The 14559-nt window shown below is 43.5% G+C and overlaps 1 protein-coding gene across 1 annotated transcript in view; it reads left to right on the forward strand.

Moving 5' to 3' along the window:
• Positions 1-14559, forward strand: part of PIK3R3 (phosphoinositide-3-kinase regulatory subunit 3) — a 316724-nt gene that overhangs the window by 52090 nt on the left and 250075 nt on the right. The window lies entirely within an intron of this gene.

Below are 14559 nucleotides of genomic sequence, written 5' to 3' on the forward strand. Positions count from 1 at the left end.
CCTTTTTCCCTGGGCTTCTCCAGCCAATTCCAAGCAAGAACTCCCTTGGGCTCTTCCTCCTGCCCTCCCTCATCCAAATGATCATCAGTTCCTTCAGAGATGGGCAAGAGAGCCTGCTCTCGCTTCTTCCCCCTCCCACTTGGATGCAAAAGCAAACATTAGCCTTTCCCTGCCTCCTGGCTGGAACCTTCCTGCTGCTCACCCTGTCTGAATGATAGCCCCATGAGGTCTTCCATGACATGAAAAAGGTAAGGATGCGTGGGGACCGAGTGCAGTGGCCTCAGACCTGAGTCAATTCCCAAGTCATCGGCACAGCTGACCCAAGTGTATGACCCCGAATGAACACACACACGGTTCTTTGGATTTTGGAGAGGCAATCAAACAGGCGACAGGAGAATTCAAAGAACTTCTTAACGTTTACTCGTTTGCAAACGGGACCTCCACACATGTAGAGGACCCCGAAGGATTACAATAATGCAGGTTTTATAGGGAAAAATAACATACAGGCAGACGCCCAAAACAACATTTGGCATGTTATCAGTACAGGACGTTGATCTGAGGATGGCAATTCAATACACATCGGCAGTTTGTTTACAGAGATATCCGTTAGAGGGGGTCTGGCACTCTGACTCATCCCTTTTACCCAAACCTTTTTATCCTCGTTTGTTGATTGCCCTTGTCTAGGACCTTTCTGTTCACCCTTGGAGGCGTAATATCACAGTTAACTGGTTCTCTGAGAGGGATAGCTTTTTGGTCAGGGAAGAGCCTTATGGGTGAACTGGGCATCTTGGGATATTTCCATATTGTGAGCTGGGCATATTGTTATCATGTACATGAGTCAGCAAAAAATGCTGATTTTTTGCAACTCGAACTGGACTCACCTAACTCGAGTTCACATCCCTGGTTGTCAGGTGGCTGCTGCCTGCAGGATTCTCACACCAAGTGGGAGAAAAAACAATATGTCAATGAAAAAGTGGTATTTAGTTTGAAGTTTGGTGTTATACCTGCTGGGTTTGCACCATACACACAGTGCCACTTAATAAATTGAGCTTACTAGTCCATTAAAGATGCAGTTCTAGGCATACTTACAAAGCCCCACTGAACAGTGGGATATATTTCTGAGTAAACATGTTTAAGATTGCATTGCAGGACTAGCAGTGCTCCAGTCGCCTCCAGAAGGCTTTCTGAAGCTGCAGATGCTGCACACATCCTGGACAGTTTCCCAGACCTCAGAATGCCTTATAAGGAGAGCAGAGGAGGAGTAAAAAAGAGGGGAAATGCCCTATTCTTTGCCCTTTCCCTCTTCTTCCTTGTGGTGGGATGCAGTAAAAGTTGGGGAGTGACAGCAAGTGGATCTGTGCTTATCTTCTCTTTCTGATCTTAAAGTTTGGGAGGTTTCCTAGTGTTTTCAACCCAAACATAAGAATGTGGGGGCCTGGGGGCACTGCCCGATGGGGCGCTCGGGAATAGCCGGTAGGTTGGCTTACCCAGGGCTGCACTGGGGTCAGGCGCCCTACAGCTCTGCCCTCCCCACTTGTGAAGAAGGCCTCAGACATTTCCAGGGGGAGGGGGTTCACGCCGCTGGGGTTCCCCTTCCAGGTGGCATTGGTTTGGCTGTGGCTCACTGGCAGTTGGCTGCAGCTTCAGCTGGCCCTCCTGCCTCACCACCACTGCACTGCCCCTCACCACAGACCTCCTGGGTTTTTATGCTCCCCAGCCTCCCCACTGACCCCTCCCCTTCCCCTCCTCCCATCCCTTTTTCATTTTTATTTATTTTTAATTAACACACACAAACATACAAACATATAACATACATTTAGGGGTGCTAAATACAATATACCATTATTCATTAATCATACTATATCTCCTAATCTACTATTCATCTACTTCTGCCTCTCATTAATCCATTTATTTATATAATATATACTAAATTTTCCCTAATGCCCTGTACTATATTTTCTAAATTTTCACTTTCTATCAGACATAAACTTACTTCAATTACTCATTAATATTAAAACAAAATAATCTAATTACCAAAATATAACAACATATAAAACAATTCTTCCATCTACTTCTAACTCTTCTGCTCATTTATATATTTCTTTTATCAAATATAATAGATTTTTCCTAATTCCCTATAATATATTTTCTAAATATTCACTTTTTATCATTTAACATAATAACAACCTATAAAGCAATTCATCCACATGCTAACATTTCCAGCTATTTTTTCTAATTCATATATATTAATTTCGTATGTATTAGTTTTTTAAGTAAATTTAAACCAGTTATTAACTAAATAAAATCCTCCAATTTTCTTTAACCCTCAGGTTAACTCTCAGGTTTCTTTTTCTTTCTTTCTTTCCATTTTTTCTCCTGTAATTTCTTTAATAATTTATCTCTATTAGAGAATCCAATAAGCCCACACTTTCTTGTATAAGGTTTGTTCATTCTTCCAATTAACCGGGATATGTTTTCTTCTTCTTGTTCCAACAAATTTTGTATTTTGTGCACCCATGTTACTCTGTTCATCTTCTCTATTTCAATCTCCATCAGCGTCCCCTCTAGATCCTGTTGATTTTCCACTCTTCTAATTTCTGTATCCACTCTTCTGATGATGATTTCATCCCTCACTATCATCTTTTCCACTTTCTCCTTCTGTGTATCTTCTACTTGTTTCTTCACATCTTCCAATTGCTCCTTGCACACATCTATCTGTTGAGAGAGAGTCTTTAAACTGGCCTGAATCTGCAAGGACCAACTCAACTGCTGTCCTCATTGTGAGCAATTTTTCCAAATTTTTAAGGATCATTTGAGTCCAAATATCTGGAACATGCTCCATCTTGCAATTTCTCTCTAATCCACAAGATGTCCACAGTGTATTATTCTCCTTACTTCCACCACATGTTTTTTCAGTCAGATATTCTTCAAATTTTTCTTACAGATAACAGTGTGGTTAATGGAGAAAAACAAAATGAAAGAAACAGTCTCAAGTAGACAAAACTCTTTCAAGTCTAATGAAAATTATGTCCACAAGCAATTCTGGATTTTAGTCCACACACCAAATTATATTTATAGTTATAATCCATGACCGATTTATTCCACTACAAAGATAAAGAACACTTTCAACATCCTTAAAAAGTTTCTCGTTAATGCCTTCAGTGTATCCAGGGCTTTTAGCCAAATCAGTCAATCAAAGCCGGGGACAATATCAACACATACTTATCTTAAATTTCCAACTTAAACTTTATGCTACATGCTTTGTCTTCCATATGGTATCTTAGCACGGAGCCAGCAGCTTGATTGCAGACACTGCACCTCTCCCAGTGCTCCCTGACTATTAGGTTTCTGAGAAGAAAGCCCCCCCCCCCGGGTTGGGCTTTCAAAATCTCAGATACCTGCACCATGGAAAGATCTTATCTCTCCTGATAAAATTCTTCAGATCCTCTTCAGACCTGCAGTTTTTTGGGGGAAACAGACTGTCTCTCAGGAGCCCCTGGAGACATGTCTGTTCATCCACTGTTGGCCCCTCCTCCTCCCCTCCACCCATCCTTAAAGGGGCCTCACCCCTGGCTGCCCTCAGGCTTCCCTGGTGGTCTGTGGTATTCCCGTCCCACTCATCATCCTGTTGGGGCAGCCAGGATAGGGGCTGCCCAGGCTCCGAACTACCCCCCCCTCGCAGTGCCCTGGCAAAGCCCAAGCGGGGCTTGCCCAGGGCTGCGGAAGGCCCAGGAGGCGCCTGGACTCTCTGGCGTCCTTCCAACCTCGACACACATGCGTTGTCAGCACCAGAGCCCTCTCCCTGCCACCGGGCAGAACTATGATGGCCACAGCCAGCAGTGGTGGCATTCCTCAGCCTGCCTGGCATGTGCACCTCCTGTGGCAGCCCACTGCAATGGGGGAAATTTCCTGGCCAGGGCAGGGATACTGCCACCTCACCACCCATGCTGCGTGCTGCCTGGCTGGCATTGGAGGAGGGAGCCCTGTGGGGGTCTGCCTGCCCCTCCCCCAGCTGGTCACCAGGTAAGTTGGGGATCATGGGTGGGCCCGAACCCCGGCACAAGGTTTGGGTTAAAACACTAGGGTTTTTTTATTATAAGGCACTATAAGAGGGAAGCTTATTTGTTTTAGAAGCTCATTTGTTTAAAAAATGAAAGTGCTCTTGTGGGTGTATGTAGTTTTGTGAGCTACCTCATGTGAGGTAGGTTGCTAAATTTACTATCTCCTCCTTGATGCTCACTTAAATGTGGCTGCTGACTGTGTGTAGGAGAGGGGAGATTGAAAGAATAATTGGTACTGTTAACTGTGACACATCAGCTAGAGGAGAATTAATTGTTGGAGCACATTCAACAGATAATTTCACTGCTATTATCTATTGAAAAAGAGAAAGAAGTGAGCATGTATATGTGCTCACACACATATGTGTCTGACTGCATGACATGCCATAAAGAAGCACAAAGATGCATACGTTCCATTGAAAAGTAACAGAAAAGGAAATGTAATAAGGAAATCAGCTCAGAAGTTCAAATATATATCATATACAAAAAGTCAGTCATGCTTGGAGAGCAAGGGTGATCCCTTTAGAAAATTTCTGCAAGATTGACTCACTCTTAGCCCTTGGGAGAAAAAGGATATCTACAAATTAGGATGGCTGCTCTGATTTTTCCCATTTTCCGCTTGTTCCTACCCAGGTAAAAAAATAATGCTGAGAGTAGTAGGATGATCTCAGCAGCTTCCTCTGGTGCCCCCCTGCAGACAGTGTCAAAGATGGACCTACAGATGTACTCCTCATACTGAAATGTTGCTACCATGTCACCATCTCATAGCCAACTGGGGGAACTGCCCACATACTCCCCTCCATCTCAGATAGAAAGGAAACTGTGAATCTGAAGGAAGCATATAGATGAATGGATGGTTCCCTCAATCTCATGGCTGCTGCTTCTTTCAGTTTTGTTACTTGAACACACCCGCCCAAGTCAGGGGGGCTTTGAGGAGATTGAGGATTGTATTAATTCAAATTGTAAATATATGTTAAAAACAAGAATTAAAATGCTTTAAGCTACCCAACCTTAAGGCTGAATACAGGTCCAGCCTTGTTATACAAGGATTTTCAATATACAGATTTGACTCAACACAAATGGCCACTGCAAATGAGAAGAAATGTGCTGATCCCTGGAGAAGGGGGAAAATTCACCTCTTTAAAATGCTTTTCTTATTGTTGTAGAGACTTTTATCTCAACATGATGAGAAGGGCCCTTTAAATTAAAGGAAAACAGTCCTTTACAATAACACAGGCCTACAAAATTGAGGGTCAGAAAAGTTTTTCCCAAACTTTATGGTGGTTTGATATGAATTTGGGGTGCTGATTCCAAAAATGGCATCCATTTTGCCCTATCACGTCTAGTTTTGGAGATAGAGTATAGCCTCATTAGTGAATGGTTCAAGCAGCTTCCTCATGAGGAAGCCATGGTGTAGGCTTCCTCATGAGGAAGCTGCTTGAACCATTCACTAAAGTCCAATTCCTGGTTCTAGTAGTCAGGGTACTGGATTTTATAAATTAAATAAACATTACAGATCCAGCATCCCTCAGCAGCAAACTCCAATTAAGCCAGGTTGAAAGAGGTATGGCTAGCAAAACCCCAAAACAATAGCCAAGAACTACAATCTGCTGTCAAAGAGCTGATCAAATAAAAGCATTTTTACCTCCAAAGCAGCTAGTATGGGAACTACACATACGTTCCTGGAGTGAGGAGTTTCACAAGTGCAGCACCCTCACTGAAAAGGCTTGTACTTGTGCTTCTCCTGATGCTGGTGGGGTTGGGAGTTGGGGGCTGGGGCAGTTGTCCAAGACTCTTCATTGATTCAGAAGGTGGTGTGTTTATTTGTACCTCTTTTGAGTTGCATAACATTACACCAGTGGTGGCACCAAGCTCTGAACAAGCATAGAATTCTTACTAAGCTCTGTGTCTCTGCTGCCACTCTGTGTCTCTCCTGCCACCCACTCCCCAGCTAAAGCTGCTTTTGTACTTTGAAGTAGTGGTATGCCATCATCAGTATAGGAATCTTGACTATAAAACAATATTCTTGTGCCAGCATGATGCTTAATTCCACCCACACAAAGGACTTCAGCAGTGATCCTATCCTGTTCTAGCTGGCATTCCAAGACTAGGGTTTCAAGGGTATTATTCCAAGACTAGGATTTCAGGGCTATTTAGTTCAAAAAGGAGCTGAACTCTTGCGCTGAACTTTGCTCCAAAAGCCCTCCTCTTAACATAAGTAGTGGTCACTGGGAAACTTGAATCAAGATAAAAATGTTATCTTATCCTCTAAAACTCAGGGGTTCAGTGTAGGTTTATGGTAGCAAGTGACAATCTCTGAAATCATAACCAACTTGTTAGGAGTTACTCCAAACTCTATTAAACAAGCATTGAGGGTGAACACTGGCCAGGTTTCCAGAAGCTCTAGAGCATCTAGATGGGCATCTCCAGAAGTTGTAATCATAAAGCTTCTTTTGGCTGTTTTTGCCCCATGCTTTGATAATTCAAAGCTCTATGTGTGACCTCTCTCTCCTCTTTGTGCCTTCTGGTATCTCACTTTGCTCCATCCTCTGCAACCTTCCTGAATGGCTTTGTTGCCTTACTTGGGGTATCCTTCATTTTTTTCTCTCCATACTGTATCCTTAAGAACATAAGAAGAGCTCCGTTGGATCATGCCAAGTGCCCATCTAGTCCAGCTTCTTGTATCTTGTGGGTGGACACAGTGGACCACCTAAAGCCCTAGGAAGCACACAAGACAACAGACACAACCTGTGTCCTGGTGCCCTCCCCTGCATCTGGCAATTAGAGGCAGCCTGCCTCTAAAACCCAGAGCTTGTGCATATCTACTATGACTTGTAACCCGTAATGAACTTTTCCTCCACAAATTTGTCCAATCCCCTCTTAAAGGCATCCAGGCAAGATGCCATCACTACTTCCTGTGGCAAAGAGTTCCACAAACTACACGCTGGGTAAAGAAATATTTTCTTCTGTCTGTTCTAACTCTCCCAACACTCAACTTTCGTGGATGTCCCCTGATTCTGGTGTTGTGTGAGAGAAGAAAGAGCGTCTCTATCTACTCTGTCATCCCCTGCATGATTTTGTATGTCTCAATCATGTCCCCCCTCAGGTGCCTCTTTTCTAAAGAGGCCCAAATGCTGTAGCCTTTCCTCATAGGCAAGGTGCCCCAGCCCAGTAATCCTTGTGCCCTGCCCTGCCTGTTTTAGTCTCTCTCTAATTTGAAAATCCTCATAATAGCTCCAGCTTGTTGTCCATACACAATCTGAGCACCTTGTGACTGAGATTCCTAATTTTGATCAATTTAATTAAAAGATGTGGATGATGGAAGAGTTTGGTTGCCTGAGAGTGTTCACTAGGAAACTGGCAGGGCCTTTGCAGCACCTGCTTAGGCTGCGCTACATGTCTGTTCAGCTGATCATTGTGCCACTTCTGGTTCTAGGAAGAAAATGAAAAAATCTGCCTTCTTATAGGCTCCTCCTTTGCCCCTTTGGCAATCAGTTTTGCAGAGGTATAGTGCATGCATAGCCATACAGTAGCTTATTTCCAGATGTCAGCAAAGAACTAGTTACAAAAAATACCTAAAATCCTGTTTAATCCAGCCTAAGAGTCATTATTAGTTTCAACAATATTTAGATTTCACTCTGAAAAACAAGTGGCTCAGCAACCATTTGCATCACGCATTAAATAATTGCTGTGGTTGGTGCAAACCTCGAAGTACAAAGGACCAACATGCTTGTCACTGGTCAGTAGAATTTGGCATTGGAGAGGAAGTAGCCAATCAGGGTAATTGTCAGGCAGGTCAATAGATCCGCTGTTGCTTTGTCTGTAAATTGACCTCTTTCTTGCAGTGCCCAGCAATCTGCCTAGAAACAGCCTTGTATGCCCAAGAATTAGGTCATGTCTCTTTAAGGATTAAAAAGGGTTCTGGCAGGCCATTGTCAAGCTGTAGCAGGAAATTCCCTTTGGCTTTGATATCACTGCTGTGACCAGGCAGAGAAAGCCTGTGGTAGAGCCATGGTGATAGGCCTGGAAGGCCAGTTTAGTGTACAATATGGTGAACTTGCATTTGATTTGTTGGAGGAGGATGGCTCCTATTCATGTGAACTTATATACTGCAGCCAACACGAAGGTTCCTCTGTTGTGGGCTGTTACCCACCACTTGTAGGTAACATGGTGGGTAGTTGACGTTATGGTGTAGTTGACAGTCCAAGCCAAACTTTTTGTTCACTTAAGAGAGAACACATTTTTACTCCAGGATTATGAACATAAAAGGTCATGACTGTGTTGATTGTCACCTGATGTTATGTACCAGAATAGACCTGAAAGATATTTTTAAGTTCACACCACGTCCCAGAGTTTAGCTCTATCTGGATTTCTGCATGTGAAATTAGTATGTTGTTCAAGTGAATTATCCTGCATAAGCAGACCATAGTTTTTTCTCACCCCTGCATTGTGTCATTGTTTCTCTTCTGCTATAAGAGCATTTTTTTAATGCTGACTTTGTGCATTTATGTCAGAAGACTCATTCTTTCCTTCTTGTCTATGGGAGAATTCATGAGTGTCTTACTAACCTTGAAGACGGACTTAGGTGAAAGGCAGCATGCAAATGGAGATATTAAATAAATAAAGCTTGCCCAGTCCCAACTGGTTGCTGCTCTATCCCACATACTAAACCTGAGATGTTTGGTTGCATGTGCTTAAAACCTTTTAACTTTTTAAAAAAACGTATTCTTGTCCTGTCTTTCTTGCACAAATGTATATTAACAAAAACAACAACAACAACAACAACAACAAAAACAAAAACAAAAAAAGCATTGCAGCAGTTAAAACCACTGTGTGCAAAACCAAGCTGTTTAGGCCTTTAAACCACAGAATCCTATACAGGTCTACTCAGAATTAAGTCCTTTTGTGTTTATGGCACAATGGCACTTACTCCAAGGAAAGTAGGATTGTAGAATTGTAACTGTAAGGTCAGACCCAGCACCATGAACTGAATCTGGAAACACACCAATAGCCAATGCAGCTCATGCAGTGGTGGACTGATATGCTCTCAATATGCAGTTCTGACTAAAAGTTAGTCTGCAATGTTCTGTACCAGATGAAGTTTCTAAGCACTTTTCAAGGATAAGGTATTTGTTTACTAGATTTTAGCTCTGAGCTAACTAGCAGTTCAAACTTAGTAAAATTATCAGCTTTACAATCTAAAGTATTAATTTAGGGTTTTTCAAAAATGATTAATTTTCAAACCTGTTTAAATGTCACAACCTCCCCCATAAAGAAATCTGGGAATGGAGTCTAATGGAGGTGATGAGAAATCTTTATTAGAGATCCCAGAAAACTATAAATCCTGCAGATACTTGGATGGGAGCTATAGTTTTGACGTGCAAGCACACTATAAAGCCTGCAAAGCCTAAGGGAGAGTTGAGCTGTATTTTTTCTTAATAGACCAGTCTTTTTAGAGACAGGGAAGAGTCCTTGTGGTTCTCTAGCTGTATAATTTTCTTTTTTTTTTTTCTCTTGCACATAGGTCAAGACCAAGCGTGGTTTTGTTTTTTTTACAATTATATAGCACTACAAGCCTGAACTTAAAAAATTCTAAACTACCTCTCCAGGAGCAGTACCAGTGTGACTGAATTATACGTATATATATAATTGTTATGCAATGGGTGTCTATTGGACAGTGCCTGTGACAACAATTGTGACAAATTACGTATTTCCCCACAATCACTACCACCATTTTCAGTGCAGTTAAGGAATTGTCTGTTTTAATTTTTTAATTGATACATACACACTAAAAGATGTGCTTTTGTCTGCTGTTCCATTCATTCCATTCATATCATCTTTTTAAAAAGAAAAAACAAACTGTTTAATTGATCCTCTTGATACATGCCCTACCTTTTCATTGTCCTTTTCTTATGTTTTTGCTTTTCAAACTTTTGATTTATTCATCCAGGGCTAGTGTACACCCCCCCCCCCCCACACACACACATAGGTATTTTCCTCCACAGTAATGCTTCCATGTTGTATTTGTACAGTTATCAAACTACTGATTGGGGCTAGTGCCAGTGGAGCATTAGGAGTGAACTTGCTTCCAGTTTTTAAGAGAAAGCCCTGACTGAGATTATATCATGGTCCAGGCTACAAATCATGCACAAAGCAGAGATGTGACTATGTGGGATTATGGATCTGCATTAGTGTCTATACCTGTGCTTCTGCTGATGGAACACATGCCTAGAGTCTATGTTTTCTGTTGTGATTTATTCATTCTTCAGGCTTGTTTGCTGGGGGTTAGCTCATTCTAAGATGCATGGTGAACCTGTGCCTAACTGTCTGCCTTTTATTTATACCTGCCATGTAAAGCTCAGATCCATCAGAGTCATGAGCTCATCAGTTATATTTGGTGACGGTGAGGGAAGAGTAAATAAATGGGAACGCCTTAGACTCATCTCCCAGACACAATGGGGCCAAACGCTACTCATGACTCATGCTTTCTCCTTGCCCTTCCTGGAGGCAAACTTCAGCCAGGCCCACAAAGATCCCTGGGACACAGCTGGCATTTGAAAGCACTTGCCTTCTCCCAATTTAACTGGCATTACATCAGCTTGTGCCCCAGGAGCTGTCACAAATGTCACATAGAAAGAACCCATCTGTATCAGCCGTTGACTGTTTCATGCAAGTGGGATTTCCCAGTAAGAGTAGCAGCCAACCCCTCCTTATTTTAATCTCATGCAGAACCAGAACTCATGCTGAACCGGGGGTTCGGATTCAGTAGTGACAAAGCCTTATAATGCTCTGCTTTAAAGTTTAAACCAAAACACTTCAGATCTTTCCGTAATTCCAGGCCTACTAACCCCACCCCCTGACACTCAATTTTTAAAGCTGATTTTGAGTCCTCACACTTTGTAATCTGATTGCCTTCTTTTGAGTGTCCTGGTCAGCTTAATCTTCATTGATGTTTTCTAAACATTGCTTAAAAAAATACAGCTGTTCAAGAACAGAGCTTGCACTTCTGCAGCTCGATCCTCAGTACGAAACCTCCAGGTTGTAACTCACTATATGTTAAGCCGTCAGTAAGACATGAGCTTAAAACTGGAAGAGTTTCTCTCTTCACCAAAAGCAGTATACTATGGGATGGAGAATGTGGATCAGGATTGTGGCTCATGTAGAAACTAAAAATTTCCTCCTGCGTTCTCCCTCTGCTCCAAATGGAAAAGTTCATTTTCCATGACTTTTGGTGAGAAAATGGTGAGTAGAGGACAAGCAGTAACCCCTCCTCCCTATGAACTCTGGTCCAGATTCATATCACCCCCTTCCACAACCACCACACAGCTGCTTTTGGTGATAAAGAGACGCTTTTGGTTTGAAGCCTTTGTGGGCCTTACTTCACTGTGCTGTAAGTTACTAAGGCTGCAATCCTAACCTCACTTTCCTGGGAGAAAGTTCCATTGAACACAATAGGACTTACTCAGGGCCTTTGAGAGGAATTTTATCAGGGGATACAAAGTTTCTTTTGAGCCCCTTTCCAAAGGGGGGGGCAATGGGGGCAGGCAGAACAGGCAGCAAAATAGGGCAGGGGGAAGGTACTGATAGCCAGAACAGTCTTTGGAGCCCAGGTCTACCAGGCTTCTTGATGCAGAGCCCAGGTCAACCCAACCATGCGACATTGGCAGCTAGATAAAATAATATGGAAAACCAAACACACAGCTAAGTCACTAGAAAACCTCTGAAATATAGAAGATCCATTGCAGAAAATTAGCATCTTCATATTTGGACTTACACTCGAATGGACCATGTGCTCTGTGCACCAAAATGAACTTCTGCAGCAGCTGTAGCGCCGCAGTTGTGTCTCTGAGCTCCTATACGCCCCTTCGTGGCAAGCGAATCTACAAGCCAAAGAGCTACTGCAGCAGGCCAGTTTCCTCCCAGATTTGACACTGGGTTCAGGAGGGTCATGTATGCATTCCTGGGCCCGATGTGTATGGCTTACAGCAGCAGTTGCCACTGTATGCCCGCGGTTGTGCCCCCAGCATCGCACGCAGACAGCAAGTTTGGGTGAGAGAGGGAAATGTAAGATTCCAGGAACTTTCTGGGGCCCCTCCTTTGGCTCCTGGGCCCCCTTTCTAACCCTGGGCCCAGTATAAATTTACCCCTTTACGCCCCACTTCTAGGCCCTGGACTTACTTCTGAGTAGACCTGTTTAGGATTGTGCCCCAAATCACATCATCCTCAACTTATTTGCATTTCTTCCAAAGCAGTCTTTATTCCATTGTCACAGTGGTAAGCAGGAGGTGCTTAGATTAAGAAATACAAAGTGGAATAATAAAAGACAGAACTGTTGTTTCTTGTGACAGGAAGTTGTGGCAATAGGAAGCTTCTTACAGTTTTCTTTTAGCAAAAGTTTGGTTCTCATTGTCATCAGATTGGAAGTACAACTGACAAAACGGTCAGTGTGCAAGAATATCCATTCCACTGTAAGGTGTGTACATGGACCCCACACCACACATTTGTACACTGGCAGGCCTAGTTCCTGGCATCTATCCTTTCTGAGCTGTAAGCATCCTGAGAATCAAGTGTAATTCCTACAGTTGAATGTATGCAACCTGCATCATTTCATGTCTGTAGTATGTGCAAAGCTTAGAGTGTATTTTAGCCCATGTGTCCCAATTCCAAGTTCATCACACTATTCCCGGGTCTGCACAAGTTTCCACTTTCCTATATGATAACCACCAACTTTTCTAGGCAGGTAGGCAGGGAAGTTGCATTTTACCACTAACCACTAAGAAGCAGAATGTTGTGGCATACTGCAGAGATGTGATAGGTGAATTTCTTCTGCAACACATTCTCCAGAAGACAAAGTTGAGTTTTAAATACATGATACACTTTGGACTTCTTTTACTGTGCCTCAGGATGGGACTATACTTTCTCCATCAACTTCGAAGCTGAGCTACTGAATCACCGAACAATCCTATTCCTCGCTAGCACTGGCGCAGCAGCTGTTGTGCCAGCGCTAGCTGTCGCGAATGTGCCATAAAGCATGTTTGTGATGACACACATGTAAGCAGCACTGGCGGGAAGGCCTGCGTCAGCCACCAATATTGTATCCCATCTTTGGCTGTGCAATGAAGATGAGGAGGGGGTGTTTTGGAGTGGGAGAGGGCAGAACGGGGGAGGATCAGACCTGGGAGAGGAATGGGATCTGTGGAAGAGGCCTCCGCCATATTCCACCCCCCTCCCCAGCCTGGAGACAGGGCTGTTTGGACTTAGCACAGAACCAAGTAGCCCATTGGGCAGGCTGCAGCATTACACAGGATAAGGGGGGAAATATCCCCTTACCCCAAGGATACCTCCAGCCTGCTCCTAACCTGTAGTGGATACAATGTAGGCCACTCAGCCTGGATGGGCCAGTGTAGATTAGGGTTGGGCTGCCTGATGTATATGTTAAAGTTTGGGCTGCAGATATAGAGTCGGCCCAGTTAAGACCAGGGTATAGGTAATCAGGATCAAGGTTTGGGGAATCTGAGGCTTCTTCCATCTTCTTCTCCCCTTCCTCTTTGTGCATGGGAAACTTATGCCCCAATCCTATCCCCCATCAGCCAACAGAGTGCACATCATATCCCATGGAGGTGGGGCAGCAACCTGATCACCCCAGGAGAGGTAAATAAATATTTTCAGTTACCCCTCCCCCCATAAACTGTCTAATGGGTGTCTTTGGACCTGTGACAGCTATTTAGGTGGCATGAGCCTCAGGGGTATGTCAGGTCAGGATAAGGGGGCTGAGATCCTGCCATGTGCAACTGTCATCAGGATTTACCCCTTCCACTCTCAAAACAACCCTACCCACCTGCTCCTTGCCCAGATCCTCTCCCAAACTGCCCACTTACCTTGTGGGCAGTTAGTGGGCAGTTGTCACCTTACCTGCTTTGGCACAGTTTGGGTAAACTGTTGGCATGCACATCGAGACTCTGGCCATTTGCACCAGTGATCCTGAATTGCACAACTTCGACATGCTTTTTGCGTCACCAGACTGGGACTTAAGGCAGTCTACCACAGTCCACCATAGCTCCAACGTCGTAAACCCCAGATTATATTGAGCTGTTAATAATTTTAAGTTGGGAAATCAACATGGACCAAAGGACCAGCACTCATCCCTGGTTCCATAGCCCTGACAAAAATTGGTAGCCCCTCCAGCAATTTTTTAAAAAGAAAAGAATCTGGATATTCCAGTCACGAAATGTCACATCTAGTTTGGCCCTTGGAATTGAATCCTTAGTTATGGTTTCGGGGGGTAGAAAGGGAGGAGGTGGGTCTCCAAGACTTCAAAGGTCATGTTTTCACTTGTGCACCTCTTTTGCAAGCTTCACTTTTGTCTTGCCCAGCAGGCATAACTGAAAAATTGGATCACTCATAGTTGTATCAGAGAGTACAGGCAAGAGTTAAAGACATCTAGAAAGAGAAAAGTTCTGAAGACAGAGTACAGATTTGTCTTTCAGTGTCAGAAAGGAAA

This window comes from Tiliqua scincoides, chromosome 4 (genome assembly GCF_035046505.1).
Source record: "Tiliqua scincoides isolate rTilSci1 chromosome 4, rTilSci1.hap2, whole genome shotgun sequence".
NCBI lineage: Eukaryota > Metazoa > Chordata > Lepidosauria > Squamata > Scincidae > Tiliqua > Tiliqua scincoides.